Source organism: Myotis nattereri (assembly GCF_964212035.1).
Source record: "Myotis nattereri genome assembly, chromosome: 1".
NCBI classification, from domain to species: Eukaryota; Metazoa; Chordata; class Mammalia; order Chiroptera; family Vespertilionidae; genus Myotis; species Myotis nattereri.
Window position 1 is genome coordinate 157,431,246 of NC_138075.1, and position 19,367 is coordinate 157,450,612.

Below are 19,367 nucleotides of genomic sequence, written 5' to 3' on the forward strand. Positions count from 1 at the left end.
GTCATTGTTTTTCCATTTAGAAAGTACTTTGTACAGACCCATCTAGGAATAAAACATGCTTTATTTCTCTTTGGTCGGTGTTTAAAATATACATACTTTGTATTTTGCTTGATGCCATGTACTGAAATAGGAAGGGAAGGTGACTGTAAAGAAATAAGTCTAAATACAGAATGTAGATGATTTGCTTGTTCTGGCTGAAAATGCAATCATTTCATTCTAATTGGGGGTCTGGTCACACAATCTCTTCACATTTAATTTGCTTTGAAAAATATATACTATGTGCACTCTCCAGAAGGCAATTGCTTCTTCCCAAAACACGTTCTACTTCTTTTAAAGCCTCTGGTAAAATTTTTATCTAAGCCATCAGATTTAGCAATTTGTAACTGATCTAATCTCTCCCCACAATCCTTGCTTACTGAAATTGCATCCAACAAGTCCTCACTATAAAACTGAATGACAACCTATGTTTTTCCTTTTTATGTTCATCTCTTATAGTTTTTCCTTTACCCCTAAATAAAAAAAAATAGACAAATAACCAGAAATCGTGAATCATTTATAGCAATTGGAAATAATTGCACTATGAAATTATCATTTATAGTTATCATTTATAGTTACCAATTAGTTAACTTCTCTCTGCTTCAGTTTTTCCACGCATAAGATGGGGAAAATGGTACTACTGCCTCAGAAGGATCATGTTATGTACTACTCCTTGCAATCAGGGCAAAACAATGTAGCTGCCCATACAATTTTTTTATATTTATAAAAAAATAAAGAACTACATTATCAACAATTATCAGATGAAATATAAATAATTACTATGTTGTTGTTTTTTAAATACATCCCCAGTAGAATATTATAGTTTTTAAAGAATTATAGGCAGGTGTCATTGTCTGAAGACTTTCATTTTGTTAACTAAATTTTTAATTCATTCAATCATTTTCTATATATTTATCATTTTCTATACACTGAATAGTATTGTAGTTGTGGTCAATATTGGTAATGAACAAAAAAAGGATTTGTTTCAATAATTAAATTATGAGGTACAGTGACACAAACATTGATTAGGCAATCCTATTTTGAATAGGCAATTTCATTTGGGAAAATGCTTTTCATGTACCTGTCCTAATTACTGGTTGTCTATCATTGTATCTGATACAGATTAGATGCTCTACTAATGTGCTTAATGATGAAATTGCTATTGATAACAAGATAAAATCATTGATCTTTTAGATTTCTAAATTATACCTCTTACAGTTTCCTGAGTTATATATATTAAGCATATAACAATGGTTTCCATTCAATTATAAACCCAAATGTTGGCCAGTACCTTCACCACTTCCTGAATATAGATGTGCTAGGCGACTTGAGTTCTATGAATTTTATAATTATGTCTAGGATTTCTATCAGACCCTATAAATGTCTAACCAGCCGTGGGCAAACTACGGCCTACGGGCTGGATCCGGCCCGTTTGAAATGAATAAAACTATTGAAATAAAAGACTATACCCTTTTATGTAATGATGTTCACTTTGAATTTATATTAGTTCACACAAACACTCCATCCATGCTTTTGTTCTGGCCCTCCGGTCCAGTTTAAGAACCCATTGTGGTTCTCGAGTCAAAAAGTTTGCCCACCCCTACCTAATGTGTAGAAACTTATGTCAGTTGTGAGATTAGGGCCTGAGAACCCAGGTGATTACTAATCTATATATATACACGTCTAAACAACCTTTACCATGGAACAAACAGAACGACTGGAACAACCAGTCGACCAGTCACTATGATGCGCACTGACCACCAGAGGGGTAGACGCTCAATTCAGAAGCTGCCCCCTTGTGGTCAGTGCGCTCCCACAGGAGGAGTGCTGCTCAGCCAGAAGCCAGGCTCACAGCTGGCAAGCGCAGTTGTGGTGGCCGGAGCCTCTCCCAACTCCATAGCAGCACTACCCATGGCGGCAGCAGGCGCAGCGGGCCAGGATGAGTGTGAGCAGTGCGGCGCCTGGCCCTGGTTTGGGCTCCTCCCTGTCCGCCTGCCACTTGGCGCACTGCTACATCCCCTGAGGAGTCCCGGATTGCAAGTGACTATGTAATAGCTTATAAACTGCTACATCCCACACACAGTTAAACAAGGAAGGTGGCTTCTGCAGTATTTGAAAAAGAGATCTGTGGCTGCTTAATCCTAATTCATCAGAAGAATCTCGAAACTGTCCACATCCTGTTTATTCTACATGGGGATGAACATGCATTCCTACATATTGGGAACAGTCTTGAGATGTGAAAACTAAAACCTGGCAAGGCTACTCTAACACTGAGAAAACAGGATGGGGCAATGATGACATGCATGGACTCTGGCTTGCACATTTTGTGGTCAGCCCTGATTCTGACACTTAAAACTGTGTGACAAAGCCAATTACTTAACTTCTCTCTGCTTCAGTTTTTTCACGCATAAGATGGGGAAAATGGTACTACTGCCTCAGAAAGATCATGTTATGACAACTCTTTACCATCAGGGCAAAACAATGTAGCTGACCATACCACAGCAAGATGCCTTTCACCTGTATGAAAAGTATGGTCAGTGGTGCATGCACCATCCCGGATTGCAAGAGGGATGTCCAACTGCCAGTTTGGACCTGATCCCCGTGGCAATCAGACATTCCCTGAGGTGTCCCGGATTGTGAGAGGGTGCAGGCCAGGCTGAGGGACCCCTCCTGTGCGTGAATTTCATGCATCGGGCCTCTAGTACTAAATAAGGTACATTCCATTAAGTTTGGAAAATTGTAATTTCTCTCACTGGAAAGGGAGGAAATCTGTACTCAGTCTATCAATTGGTTGAAGTCCTGCCATGCCTTGAACAAGTGGGCTTAACTGCTGTAAAATATCATCTTTAGAATAAAAGTAGGAACTCCCCCTTTTTTGTGTGTCCCACAGCACTTTTTGAAGAGAGGGCATTCTGTGGCTCTATGGATCAAGTGGTTGAATGATTGACTGAATTATTTTTCTAAGAGAGTAAATAGGAATATTAGAAAGTTTGAGCATCAGACCCTACTCTGATATTTCCAAACATGATTTTTAGTGCCACAACCTTAGCATGTGTGATGCCAAAAGATGAGTCTACGTTATTTAAATAAGTACAGCATGTTTCCCCACCCTTTCTTCCCCCTTTCTCCTACTCTGCTCAGCTCAGGAAATCTTGTACGTAGTTGTCCAGGTATTAGAAGGGTGGCATTGCTGTAGCTTTTTCAATCTAAATGGAGGGATAGATGCCTTCTGCTAATATTTATATCTGCTACATTTTAATAATTAATATGCTAATATTTGTAGTTAATAATAAAATATGCAAATATTTGTGGAGTTTGCATGTATATATATAAAATGCTAAAATATTCCTCTATAACATTGACAGTTTTTATTCTTTTGTTAATTAATCCCCAGAAAAACAATTAAATTTTGATTGTTTACAGTAATATCTTCATTAAAATGTTCTTTCTTCAGTCTTTCTATATTATGCTATAATACCATTTTCCATTCTGAATTAGTAGCCCTCTTTGAGTTATTTGCATTTTCCCAAGGTTATCATGCTATACCGATACCATTATCCAGATAAAGTACAATGTCAATTAATTCCTCTCCTCCAGGATAAATGTCAACACTTATTTATTGAAGGCCAAATATGTGTAGCTACAATAAAAGAGAGGTAGACAAGATACATAAAATTTATTGCACAACTATACTGCTTCAACTGTGTCCAAGAAAGAATCTCTTATTTTATTATTTTGAGAAAACTACAGTGGAATAGCTAATGTGTTACTTTACACATGATTTCTCTTTCATATGACACTCCCTAATAATTTCCCAATAATGGCAAAATGAGGACGGATGAGTCAATTGTCTCTGAATTCACTTGTAAATGATTCATGGAGATAAAAATCTAAACAGGAAAATATGGAGTAGTTTATATTTCATTTCTTCATATTAAAGTTTCCTTAAGAACACCTCTATTTAAATGAAAACCACCAGTATTAATGTTTTTTGGGGAGCAGATTTAATCAAACAATAGTTGGACTGACTTATCTCTTGCCTCTATTAAATTTAATGTTCTTCATCTGAAAATATTTATTTCAATGTAATGTGCCACGTGTATCAGTTGAGATAAAATAGAGATATTACTACATACAATATTTAGAACATTAAAAGTTAGAATCACTTTTCTGCATATATTGAAAAGATTGAGTTGAAAAGCAATAGATTGTGTTGAATAAATTAAGGTATAGTAGATACTTGAGTATAGTGATGCTCCTTTGCCTCCTATTATCTTATAGATTTTAATTTATACATATTACAATATTTTAGAACAATGTGTTATGCACTAAATATTTATATGAATGTTCCTAAATCAAGTACAATCATTCAAATCTAACCGAGTAGATTTCTTTCTACATTGAAATTTCAGGCTAGAAAGGTGCATAAAAAACGTATAACTTGAAACACATTATGCTTGTTTCTACCAGAATGAAGATTTCCTCATTTTTTGAAATAATGAATAAATTAGTTTATACTATTACTAGGGGCCCAGTGCACAAATTCGTGCACCTTGAAAGGAACTGTGGGCGGCAAGGCTGCAATGGGTACAGGGGCGGGTCTCAGCCCATCCTCCTCCATGCCCCCACCTGGCCCCTCCCGCTGTGGCCCCTGGTTCCCTTTCTGCCCAGAGCACTGCTTCCACTGCCACCACTCCCAAATGCTGACAGCACTGGTCCAGCTCGCACCAACTGACAGCATGGAGTGATTGGGGCTGGCGCCAGCAGTGGATGCCCCTCAGGAACAGGGGGAGGTGGAGAAGCCCTCAGGGCGATCAGGACCAACAGCCGCTGCTCACACCCACTGATGGCACCAAGTGATAGGGACCGGCGCTGGGCATCATGGCGGGACCATGGCGTGTGGGAGCAAAGAATTTTCAGTAACCACCAGAGGCTCACCCCATTGGCAACAAGCGGCACCCTGCCATGGCCTGGTGCCCCACTCACCTGCTCCACCATCCCGCCATTGCAATGCCCACCATGTTCCATGCTGTGCCAACTGCCGCCAATACCCACCATGTTCTGCGAGCACCCCTTGGTTGTCAGTGCACATCACAGAGACTGGTTGTTCGGTTGTTTGGTTGTCCCACTGTTCATTCTATTTGCATATTTATATACTAGAGGCCAAGTGCACAAAATTCATGCACGGTGGTTCCCTCAGTCCAGCCTGCACCCTCTCCATTGGGGACCCCTTGGGGGATATCCAACTGCTAATTTAGGTCCAATCCCTGTATCGGGCCTAAACCAGCAGTTGGACATCCTTCTCGCAATCTGGGACCACTGGCTCCTAACTGCCTCTGCCTGCCTGCCTGATTGCCCCTAACCACTTCTGCCTGCCTCCGTGATAACCCATAACTTCTCCCCTGCCAGCCTGGTCACCCCCAACTGCCCCCCTGCCACCCTGATTGCCCCTAATTCCCTGCTGGCCTGATCTCGCCCCCAACCGCCCTCCCCTGCCAGCCTGATCGCCCCTAACTGCCTCTGCCTCAAACCCCACCATCATGGCTTTGGCTGGAAGGAAGTCGGACACCTAGAAGATGGTTGGTTGACCCAGTCTAATTAGCATATTTAGCATATTACCCTTATTTAGTATAGATAGATTACATAGGATAGGATTGCTTAAATCGGGGGGGGGGGTGGTGGGGGCTTTTTCATCAGGAGGAGATGCTCTTTGCAGACAAAAATACATAATCCTTATATCTGGATTGATAGCCAGTCATATTCACTATACTATTATTAAAAAATTAAACTGCTTTCTTACACCTTACACCAAACAGCTGTTGCCTTTAAAACCCCTCTTCAGCCCCCACCTTAGATTCTGCTTCAGCAGATCACCCAGATTAGGTTCTGATTGGTTGGTTTCTATGCCAGTCCACATCAAAAACTCTGCCTCCTAGGCAGCCATTGGCTCTTCTGGGAAATCCAGAACAGCCCCACTGACAGCTGGCTCTCTCTCTGGGCCTGTCTCTGGGCCTGATCCGCAGGCTGCTGGTGGGCCTGATCCGCAGCCTCCATAGCAGCTGAGGATCAGGCCCTGCCTCTCTCTCTCCCGGGCCTCGCCAGCAGCCTCAGCGGATGCTGATCAGGACCTGCCTCTCTCCGGACCTCTCTCTAGGCCTGATCTGCAGAAGCCGTGGCAGCCATGAGGTCGTTAGGGGCCAGAGGCTAACGACCTCACTGCACCTGCCTTGCCCCCGCATCCCTCCACCACCCCGCCAGCTTCCGTGCCATCAGCCTTGCTATGATAGGAGCCTGTGGGCCTCAAAAGAGGGACCGAGAGGTGCTCCATGCACTTCCTGGTGACTGGTCATCCATCTGGTTGTTTAGGTCATGACGGCCCTAGGCTATTATTAGTATAGATAGAAACAGAATGTGCAAAATTTTAGATGTAATCATCATTCTTAAGACTTCCTATCTTAAATTTAGAAGTAAGATACATAAGCTTTTATAAAGTATTCTGGCGGGAAATTCCTCTGTAAATTATAGTTTGGATCTCATTTGATCATAACATTAAGTTTGAAATGTAACAATTCTACATCATTTCTCATATTGAAAACACCTTGCAAAAGTATTAACCAACTAATCAAATTAGATAACAATTCTGTTATATCAAATCATTTGCTGAAGAATATCAAGATGGTATATGTATATATGTCACTTTTGAGGTAATAATTATAGCTATGTGCAGTAAAGCATTTATTACCTTATCTAATTAATACACATTTTGGCATGTCAGGGTTTGCGGGTAATTATAGTTTTCTATTGCGGTAATAATTTGTATGATTTATGAAGCCTATGAAACAACACTGTGAGCCAAAAAGCTGTCTGGAATAATTATAGTTAAGCAGCGTGATCAACAGGTATGCCCAGCCAAGAGAACGCAGCCCTGAGGATAAGAACCTCAAAGAAACAGAAGCAATCTGAGGTGTTCACTTCTCTGCCTGCTTTTCTCACCTGGAAGAAAAAAAGGCCCACCCACTGTTTTCAGCTGTATTAACAAAGATCTGATTGCTTAAAAGTATATGTGATTATTTTTCAAAAGATCATGTGCTTATGTGGAGGTCTTCATAAAAAAAAAAACTATCATGGATTATATAAATTCACAATTATTTCAAGAAAGACTGAATGTAGACGCACTTACTTTGTTTTAAGACTACCTGTGCATTCGATGGCTATTGACCACTCAACTAGAATATGAATTCATCCTAATCCCCTCAACTCTGGCCAACCCAATAGTCTCTGAGTGGCATTTTCCTACTGGAACCGGCACCTGGACATATTGTCCCAGCAAGAACAGAGGATGTAGTTTGTTTCTTATGAAACTGCTTATATTTGGGAATTGACTATCACAGATACTTGAGACTTGAACAGGAGCTCAACTAGCACCATCCATATTTATACAACAATTTTCAGGAAGTTGATGGGATGTTTTAGAAGATAATGCAGGTTATGCTTTATCAGACACTACTTTTCTTTTGCTAAGTTTATTTTGACCTTCCCGTCAGTCATTCTCTTTTGCTTCATCTTAATGCCCTCACGGTAGGTAATGTTTTAATTGGCATTCAGCACATATACGGAACCACAAGATACTATCTTACTTGATGAAGCAGCTGGTAAATTTCTGCAAACTGTTCTCAGTATGTGGGAACTTCTTAAATTAGTTTCATCTTTCTCAGGGAGACTAATACATTTATATCCGGTATGAGTATATTGAATTTTTAGTTATTAATTCCAGATAAAGCCACGTTTTTACTGTTGTTTTTTAAACTTGAAGATTAAAAGGTAATGCTAGATAATACAGACAGTTCACAGCAATGTCACAGGTTATTCCACTTTAAAAGATTAATGCTACATTATGGAGTCAGTAATCCATAGTATAATGGATATTTTGCATGAATGGGAAAATTATATTGCAAGAGAATGACAAAAGTCCTAGGAATGTTGTGGAAGGAAAATTAGCGTCCACTCAGCAGCCACCTTCACTGACCTCAACTTCATCAAGCATTTGTTTTATGGTAAGTCAAGGCTAAGAGCAGAAACAGATGAGATAAATGAAGAATTCAAATGGAGGCCTGAGAAGCCCATAGCACATACCACCCAAACCCTTGGTATTGAACTGATTCTGAACTGGCCAGTCTCTTTCACAATATAATAACAGCCATCTAAAATGAAGGTCCCTCCTTTTGACTTTCCAAATGTAGTTTCTGGGGAGAAAATGGAATGGAAAAAAATAAAAACCATAATGAAGAAAAATTTATTCTTTCAAATAGGCTCTTTTTGGTAAAATATGTGTGATTTTAGGAGGATTGTATTAAAGAATACTCTTAATAGTTGAGTTCTGAAGCTACATCTAGTCTCATTCTACTATACTAGGCAAACAGAGAGTTCTAAGTCTAGAAAGAAAAAAAAGTCTGTATTTTAAAGCATTTTTATGTAGAATTTGATGGATAAATAGTTGAGCAATTTGTGTCCAGTCTATCACAGGGCCTGGCATGCAGGAAGCTTCCAAACTTGTTCCTTTCTTTCCTCCCCTCAGCCCTGACACTGATCACACACACACACATACACACACACGCACACACACACACAGACTTCCTGTGAAAGACAATGGCACCTAATAGATTTAAATCCTTTAAAAAAACAAACAAACATAAAAGGTAAAATAAAGTTCAGAAGTCCAAAGATTTATTGAGTCAAAGAGCAGAGTGTAAACAAAAGCTATGTCAGGATATAAGGAGAGGTAAGTACAGAATAAAAACACATCATTCATGTGTTTATATATTGAACAAGGGCGAGCATTGTGATACAACTGAAGTAGGAATTACTTTGTGTGGTATGGATGGATGTATGCACTCATGCACATCGAAACAAATTTACTGTTATATATATTTAATCCTATGTGAGCTATTATGTATATAGTTATTAATAAAGGGTACATCTTAAAAATAGTTTTATGATTTCAAGGGCTTTTGTTGTTTTTTCATCATCATTTATTTCTTTTTATAACTATCAGCTTACTGTTTAGATTTTATTTCTTTAAAATGTGTCACTTACCAACTACTGATGTTTTTATTCAAAGATTTTATGAATATTTTAAACAAGGGATGTATCACATTTTTTCAAAATTCTGGGGTGCTTGGAAAATTGATTTATTAACCATAACACTTTGAAAATATAAAAATGACTGCTATTAAAAATACTGATGTTATTTTCCAGAATTTTAAATTGTGGACATCTCATTTGCCTTGTCCAGTTTTTCTATTAGTTTCTTGTTTAATTGCATTATTGGGTAATGCCTTCACATGCATTAGCTCTAGGGAATAAAAGAGGGTTGAGTATGAGTGTAATCTGTATCTTGTGTCTCTGGCCCACAGGATTCTGTTGTGCTGGTTAAGCAGTGAGTGGTCCACACAGTATTGTTGAGAATTTGACTATCTGTTCATTCCAGGGATCGTCTTCTTTTACCTCAGGAATCAAAAGGCTCTGTTGCATTTTGTTTTGCCTTCAATAAGCTTTTTTTTATAGGCAGTAGATATACATACAAAATCTTGGTGTATCTTCTAGACTTTTCCTTCACTTTGGTAGGGAAGCATTTTCTGAAGAGTAGTTCCTTGCTTTGAAAATGCAACATCTTTTGACATTAATTATTATTGCTCACTTTTTGGCAGTGACTCAAAACAACAAGAAGAAAAAGATGAAAACAAACAACCTAAGCTGGACTACTGACAAATCAACAAGCCTGTTTTGCAAGTGAGATGACTCATTACCATAGTGTTACAGGCCAATTCACCTTGGAGGTTCTTAATTTCATATTTTATATCCGTTGACAAAGGGGTTGGGCCTGTGATAGGGTCAGATTTGAGTCTTTCCAAACTTCAGTAGATCTTTTATCATTGATGCCTATTATCATAGTGTGATTTTGGTTTGCTTTGAAAGTTTTTCTGAGATATATTCTCTACGTTCTGATCTTAGAAGTGAAACAGTGAGATGATGAGGTACTAACTATAACCAGTCACTTGGTCCTTGAAAACTCTTACTCAGTTCACCACAATGTGCTGCAGTTAGAACTTGATAATCCTCATGTATTATTAACTAACCAAATTAAATAATTAAATTCTGATCTGCTGTGTTCGTTGACAACACTCACTCATGTAGTGCTTCTGTGTAATTTCATATTGGAGGGTGCCTAAACATGCAGAATGAGGTCCATAATTATGGTGATAGGCTAATTCAAAGAGATTAAAACACCTATTCCCCAATAATTTGGGTGTGCTCCATTAAACTTTTGTTTGGGAATTTTTATAAAACATAATTATATGGTTAATTGAAGTACATTTTTATCTTCCTTTGTTGCCTGACAGATTAAGTAACGTTAGAAAATGGATACAGTAAACTTTAGAAAAATGCTTTGTAAAGCAAACTATATTATTTTACACTAGAGGCACAGTGCATGAAAATTCATGCACTGGAGGGGGGGTCCCTCAGCCTGGCCTGCTCCGTCTCACAGTCCGGGAGCCCTCAGGGGTGGAAGGCAACACCCCATCACACCTCTGTTGCTGCCACTGCTGGCAGTGCAAGCCTCAGCTGGCCCTGGTTACCTGAGCCTTGGGGGGCCCTGGGTGGCTGGGAGGCTGAGGGGATTGAGGGACTCCAGAGACAGATGCACTGCAAGGCTGGGCTCGCCTAAGGGCAGGCCCGGCCTTGCCATGCGCCTGCCTCCCTGGTGGCTGTGGGCGCCGCCATCTTTGAGGGTGTGACAGTCAGTTAGCATATTCCCTACTTATTGGCGGTGGGGACCACCATCTTTGTGATGGTGTGAGGGTCAATTACATATTCCCTCTTTTTCAGATAGGATGTTAAGATTTTTTAAAATGGTACAGCTACCTTGGAAAACAGTTTGGCAGTTTCTTTAAAAAATATAAACATAGACTTATGATATAACCCAGCGATTCCAGTTAGGGTGTTTACTCAAAAGAATGGACAACATATCTATTTTAAAAAGGTTTATACATAAATATTTATAACAGCTTCATTTGTAATATCCTAACTTGAAACAACTCAAATGCCCATCAACATGTGAATGTATAAACAATTGTGATATAATCTCTATAGTTGACTATCACTTAGCAATAAAAAGAAATGAACTCTTGATATATAAAACAACAAGGAAGAATCTAAAAATAAGCATATTGCATGGAAGAAAATGCAAACTAATCTATAATGACAGACAGCACATTGGTGGTTGCCTGGGGATGAGAAGGAAGGAGGGGCTGCAAGGAGGGTTTATATGAGGCAGCAGTGAGGAAACATTGTGGGTGATGGATATAGCCACTATCTTAATTTTGGTGATGTTTTTGTGGATGTATACATATGTTAGAACATAGAATTGTATGCTTAAACATTGTTAGTTTATTAGTTGGCACTTACACTACAATAAGGCTTTTTTAAAAAGTAACCAGAAAAGAGAATATATACCACATATACCCTTTTCTTATAGGAAAGTTTTTATGAAATTGAGTTTAGAAGAGCCATCATTACAATGACATGGGAGAGTTTTATGCCTCCTTAATGCCAAAATTATATGGAGATTTCCCATTCTCACCTCTTTCTCCATTGCATGGTGGGAGGCAAAACTAATTGTGTAAGACAATAATGTAGTTTCTCAATCTTATATATGGAAAAGGTTTTTCTTAGGGGACATTAATAGCAGTAATATAATTTCCAGGCTACCATGACTTTCCTAGAACATGTTCTCAACCCATGTACTTAAGAATGACAAAAATGAAGTGCAGTATTGTTAGCATGGAAGAAAATAAGAAATTTACTTTTTATCTAAGCTATGCTACTTTATTTCTCACCTCATAGCCTGGGATTAAATTTTATAACATTGACAAAAAGTAGGGAAGGCTGTATTCAATTGGAATTGTTCTTCCAAATAATTTTGAACATATTACATTATCTTGGAAATAGAGTTTATTGCATACATTAAAAAACCTATTAATATATGTATGCACGAGCTATAACAATTCTATATTCACAAGAGCATTCAGTCAAATTATTCTAACAGTTGACAGTGATAAATAATATTTGTTTAATTACTATTATTGTTTTCTTTGAACCTCTGAGAATTTGGTATCTTTGTATAATTAAAACACTTGCAAATCAAGCAAGAGTGGTGCTTACTTCAGAAATGGCTTGAAATTATATCACTTGTCTTCTTTTCACTGGGGAGAACTTTACTTTGAAATATTTAATAATCATTTATTTGGCATTAGATAGAATTGTTTTGTGTAGCTTGTAGTAGGAATTAATATTTCTCTAAAGAAAAGACAATTCATACCCTATTATGGAAAACAGTTTTTAATCAATTCTAGGTGTAAGATGGCTCTAGAACAGAAATGGGGAAACCTTTTTTCCTGCCAAGGGCCACTTGGATATTTATAACATCATTCGAGGGCCATACAAACTTATCAACTTAAAAATTAGCCTTCTATATTTGGTCAAACATTTAATTAACTCACCCTTAATGCCTTGGCAGGGCCAGACCAAATGATTTCTTGGGCTTTTTCCGGACCTCAGGCCAGATATTCCCCACCCCTGCTCCAGAGGAAATATTTAAAGCCACGTATTATAGAAAATTCAAAATAGAATTTGCATATAGACTAAACATTATGATTATTAAAAATAACTTATAATTTTTATATATTCATTATATTCCAGGCATCTTTCTAGAACTTTCTATTTACTAATGTGCATAATCCACATAATAACCTTATAAGTGGTTACCCATTTTACAGATGAGGAACTTGAGGTTCTGCTTGATAAAAACAAACAAACAAACAAAAAACTAATTCGAGGTAATAGAGCTAGTATGTCGAGGAGCCAAGATTTGAACAAATTCACTCTGACTCCTAAATCCATGCTCTTAATCTCTATGCACAGGGTGACTTTAAAGCTTTTCTATCTTCAAATGGTCTGGACCACTGCTGTGGTGGGTGAGGTTCAAGGAATTTACTCCTAAGCAGGCAACAAGAATAGGGGCTCTCCTTTACAAACAGCAGATGACAGTTCCTTTAAACATGATCTACTAATATCTCAAGAGTATTTTCAGATGGGACCCAGTGGGTTCACACCGATGGGTTAGATTTTTAAAAATACAATGCATTGTGTTTAGAACGGGGATTAAAGTATTTGCCAAAATGATTTGTGTTGACAAAATGGCTTAGTACACTTGGCAGATTTATTTTGGAGAATGGAATAAATTAAGGTGTCTAGCAAAAGATGTGCTACAGCTACTGAAACAATTTCAAGTATTTCAGAAGCTCTATTTTTATTCACTTTGCAAAATGTGCTTAGTTGAACTGCCAGTCCCTGTTACATTTCCATTTCTAAGCAATTAATTAAAATCCCAAATCAGTTTTTTCTTGATCATGCCAGCAGAAGTTGGTTACCATGGAAATAGGAAGATCAGTAGTATTTGGAATAGGGAGGAAAAAATGGTTTGGATTGGTCTTTTATTTTGGAAACATTAGTGATGGTCTAGAGTAGCTTGTTGGCTCCGCAGTAAGAAGCTCAGCTCCCCAGCAGCAAGTGGGCAGCAAAAACTGAAAATTACTGACAGCCTGGGGATTACACTTCGCCCCGAGGGATATCATTTTGCCAGTTGAAAAAGTCATTAACTTAGCTTCTTTTTGTCCTCTATGTGCAGGTTAAACCCCCAAATATAATTGATTACAGAGTATTCTATTACGGCTAAGCAGGATTTCAAATCAATAATTAGTTATATTTTGTAAAGACCCATCAAAACTTATTTATGATTTTTTTATATGTCAAGCCAGTGTGCTATAGACAGAAAGCTCATCTCCAGACAATAGAGCAAACTAAGAATGACTGCAACTGAAACCATACTTTTTACGGTTTGCAAAATGTAAGCTTATAGGTATCATCATTGGGTATTTAATTAAAACCTAATCCAGAGGGCTACCTTAAAGACAGTACTTTAAGAAGGAAAGTATAATGGATACTATGAATATGCCTGTATTAAATTAGTACAAATAGAAGTCATTCATTGTGTTGGATAACTGAAACTAATACAACGTTATATGTCAATTATATCTCAATTTAAAAACAAAATAAAAATTTGAATTGTACCAAAAAAAAATCTAAGCCTTGTTAAAGGCATAATTAGAATGGTTAATATGATAATAATGAAAATAAAAACTTTCAGCATTTATTAAGGATTAAGTATGTGCCAGGCAGGCACTGTTACTAGTATTTTGAAAGTATAAACTCAATGTTTCTTAACATCATGAGGAAAGCCCTAATATTCACAGATGCACAGATTGTTGTACATGATTGGAACATATCGGTGTGAAAACATTCTGTACTTTCATTTGTTCCTCATTAAGCTGTCTGTGCTATCAGATGGTGGGTAACAATTTTGCACTACGCTAAGGTTATATAGGTCCTACATGAAAATTTATCTTTGTTAGCTAACATAATATTAAAATTATTAGAAAAACTAAGATAGTAAAGAGAAAGAAGGAGCAAATCAGGATTTCATGTATTTTTTCCAGCATGAAACCTTCATGTAGAAATTAGTCTATAAACATCCACAGAAGATCCAGTCTATATATGCAGATAATAAATAGGAAAATGGGAATTTTTCAGTAAAATTTTTCATTATTGCTGTAGGCAGTCAATATAATGTTGCTATGTATGTCTATTAAATGCTATTACATTTTTTTCATAAAGTCTTCAAGGCATATCTACATGTCTTATGCCTATAAATATTTTATAGTGATAATGATTTAAGATGGGTGGTAGTTTTATCAGCCAATCTGTGGAATAAAAAAAAAAAATAGCCCTGGCAAGGTGGCTTGGTTGGTTGGGACCTCGACCCATACACCAAAAGGTATGTTCAAGGCCTGGTCAGGGCACATACTAGGTCGCAATTTGGTCCCTAGTGGTGGTGCTTATGGGAGGCAACAGATCGATGTTTCTTTCTCACATCAATGTTTCTCTCTCTCTTCCTCTATCTCTAAAATCTATTTAAAACACACACACACACACACAGATATCCTCAGGGGAGTATAAACAAAAATATAGTAACAATTTCCTCAAGTTTACTCTAAGATGAATAGAAAAGTTCCTAGCCAGTTGAACCACAAACCATATGGGTGTATAGAATTCAGGTGCCGTATCACACATGGTGCTTTATGTCTCATAGAATCTCTCCAGCTAGCTGCCAGATATGTAGCTAAACTGTATTTCAAACATATGTGTACAGTAGAAATGGTGATTTAGTATGTTAATACCTGTTGCTGTTTAACCCATTTCCACCAACCTAAGCAATCTCCCTCTATAATGGCCTGGAAGCCTGATTCAATATTTCGCAGATTTCTTGCCTGTCTGATCCTGGTTTAGATTTTCTTTGTACCCTCTCTAAAATCCTATGTATTTATCAAGCACATGCTAATTCTATAATACTCAACTATACACTTTGGAGAAATCCAGGAAGAATAAGATCCAGATATTAATTTCAAAGGATATAAACATTTTTCATCCCCTATAGCACATAATATGGATATTTGAATCTTTTATGACTTCAGAGTTTTTGTCATAAAAATGATCTCACAATAAAGGTCCCATAAGTTATAAACAAAGACAAATAGGATGTATAGACCAACATTTACTTATTTAATTTGCAAGCATCCACTGAGCACATGTTATGTTCCAAACAAAATATTTGATATTGGGAATGCCAAGATAGATGAGATATTCAAAAGAAAAGCAGTATAGCAAGGTTATTAATAATGATTCCTGATGTCTGGATAATTAACTGAGGTTTTTTTTTATTATTAAATCTTTATTGTTCAGATTATTACATTTGTTCCTCTTTTTTTCCCCCCCATAACTCCCCTCCTCCCAGTTCCCACCCCACCCTCCGCCCTCACTCCCCACCCACTGTCCTCATCCATAGGTGCATGATTTTTGTCCAGTCTCTTCCCGCATCTCCCACACCCCTTTCCCCCCCAAGAATAGTCAGTCCATTCCCTTTCTATGTCCCTGATTCTATTATAATCACCAGTTGATTCTGTTCATCAGATTATTTATTCACTTGATTCTTAGATTCACTTGTTGATAGATGCATATTTGTTGTTCATAATTTGTATCTTTACCTTTTTCTTCCTCTTCCTCTTCTTAAAGGATACCTTTCAGCATTTCATATAATCCTCGTTTGGTGGTGATGAACTCCTTTAGCTTTTCCTTATCTGTGAAGCTCTTTATCTGACCTTCAATTCTGAATGATAGCTTTGCTGGATAAAATAATCTTGGTTGTAGGCTCTTGGCATTCATCACTTTGAATATTTCTTGCCACTCCCTTCTGGCCTTCAAAGTTTCTGTTGAGAAATCAGCTGACAGTCGTATGGGTATTCCCTTGTAGGTAACTTAGTTTCTTTCTCTTGCTGCTTTTAAGATTCTCTCTTTGTCTTTTGCTCTTGGCATTTTAATTATGATGTGTCTTGGTGTGGTCCTCTTTGGATTCCTTTTGTTTGGGGTTCTCTGCAATTCCTGGACTTGTAAATCTATTTCTTTCACCAGATGGGGGAAGTTTTCTGTCATTATTTCTTCAAATAGGTTTTCAATATCTTGCTCTCTCTCATCTTCTGGCACCCCTATAATTCTGATGTTGGTACGCTGGAAGCTGTCCCAGAGGCTCCTTACACTATCTTCGTATTTTCGGATTCTTTTTTCATTTTGCTTTTCCGGTTGGGTGTTTTTTGCTTCTTCGCTTTTCAAATCTTTGACCTGATTCTTGTGCTCCTCTGGTCTGCTGTTGGGAGTCTTTATAATATTCTTTATTTCAGTCAGTGTATGCTTAATTTCTAGTTGGTTCTTTATCACAACATCGAGGGTCTCATTAGATTTCTTGTAGATCTCATTAAGTTTATCGGCAGTTTCTAGAAAATTATTGAAAGACCTTAAAAATGTGGTTCTGAACTCTATATCCTCCATTGACAATTTTGTCCTGTTTCTTTGTCTCCACATTTTTTATGCTTTCTTGGTGCACTCCCTAGTGGTCTTTGTGTGCAGTCTTGTTGTAGTTAAGCCTTGATTGTTGTCGGTATTACTGGAGGGGATTTGACCTCCAGGCCAACTGGCTGTGAGAATCAGCTGTGTCTGCAGTGGGAAAACTTCTGTCCTCTGGGGAGGTGCTAATCTAGCTTTTGCCTGAGGCTATCTGGCAAATGCCTCTGTGCAGGGCTTGGGCAGGGCGGGTCGCATGCAATCAAACAGGGCGGGTGGAGTGAGCAGTTATGGCTGCTTTCAGTCCCATCCCCAGAGGCTCTGCCTCTCAGAGTCCCAGCAACCGCTGCAAACCTCGGAGAGAAAGCTGCTCTCAAGTTCCGACCGATGCCAGACAGTCCCGCTTCTCTCGTTTGAGTCTGGGTCCCTAGAGACTCGCCCAGAACTGGAGCTCAAAGCCTGAGACTCCCTCCCGATTGAAAACGACAATCATGCCCTCAGCTGCCAGCCCGCTCCACACACACCTCCACACCTTTGTATTTTCTGCACTATGCCTCCTCTGAGTCTCAGTATGCTGTTCTCTTTCCTTCTAGTTGAAGAATTTCCCCTCAGCCAGCCTTCCTGTGGTTCTGGGTGATGTCTGTTCCGTCTTTTAGTTGTATTTTTGAAGTGGTTGTGCTAGGCAGCAATCTCCGGTGTTTACCTATGCCGCCATCTTGGTTCTCCCTCAATTAACTGAGTTTAAGTTCTTACTTCATTACTTATTATGGAAACGAATCTTCAAAGACAGATTCTAAATGAAGCATACTTCGCAGGATGCAGGTCCTCATAGGCACCTCCCCTGAATATGCCCTGGCCCTGAGACACACAATTTGAGCAATAAAATGTAACAGAAGTGATTTCCCAGACTAAGTCATAAAGGTCTTGCAGCCTCCACCTGGAATACTTGGGTTGTTTTCTTGTGGGAACTAAGCACTCTCTACATAGCCAATCACCTTAAGACTTCCATACTGTCTGGAAGCCTCAATCTAGTCAAAGGTAAAACCACATAGAGAACTAGAGAGATAAGTTTTTCAAGGCCCCAGCTGATCTAGCCATTCCAGCTGAGCTACCAGACATGTGAGTGTAGTAGCCAATATTTTTGTTCATTCTAGATGGATTTTTAGATGACTCTAGGCCCAGCTGCAATCTCTACAAACACATTAAAGAACCTCTCAGCTGAGCCAGGTCAACCCATAGAATATCATGAAATAATAAGTTATTATCTATAATAATAAAAGTGTAATATGCTAATTAGACTGGATGTCCTTCCAGACGACCTCCGGATGAAGCCAGGGCTGCAAGGGAACCCTGGGTCCTGGGTGCCAGAGGGAAACTGGTGCCGGCAGCCTGGGGAAGGAAGGCCTACTCTTACACGAATTTTGTGCATCGGGCCTCTAGTTTTCAGTAACATGATTTTGGGGTAGTTAGTCACATAGGAATAGATAATTGGAACATTAGATGTTGTGTAAACTTAAACAAATTAAATTCAGTTCAGTTACTTGTTGATAAAATGGAGATAATTAGCAACTTTATTGGGGATGGGAGCAGCTTCCCAAATTCCACATCAGAGAGAAAAAGGTTCCTCTTCTGTATGCAATTTGAAATATCCTGGGAACTAGTGTAGGATTGTGCATTCATTGAGGGATTATCTCTGTGGGCAGGGATGTAGTTCCCATTATATCCATATTATATGAAGGATCAGGGGAGAAGCAGTTCCTTAAAAAAAAATTGAGCACAATTTGGAAAAGAAGGGAAAGGGACAGGAACTGGTTAGACAAAACACAACAAGTCCACTAAAGTATGTGGTAACCATTAAATTGCTTGACTTCATATTTTGAAGTATAATGATATTATTGTTACATGAATTCTTCCCAGCAGTAATAGTTTAATAGTGAAAAAGTGGTTATACCTCTTTGATAGTGAACACATTTTTATACTCTATTTAATTTTGCATTTTAATACTCTATTTAATTTTGGATATTTACCAATGAGGAAAGGAAGCAAAGATGTTTTCTGTTCCTGACATTGGGTTTAGCAGGGCAGGAATAATGTTATCTATTAATGAGCAGAGATGTTAGCTAAAGAGGTCTGGCTATGTTCCAGTTTGGTTAATTAAATCCTACCTGCTTAAATTCTGTCTTTATTTTCAAATAAATATTCACTGTTATTTCTCATTTGATAATTTAATGTTATGAATTTAGGATCATGAATTTATTTGT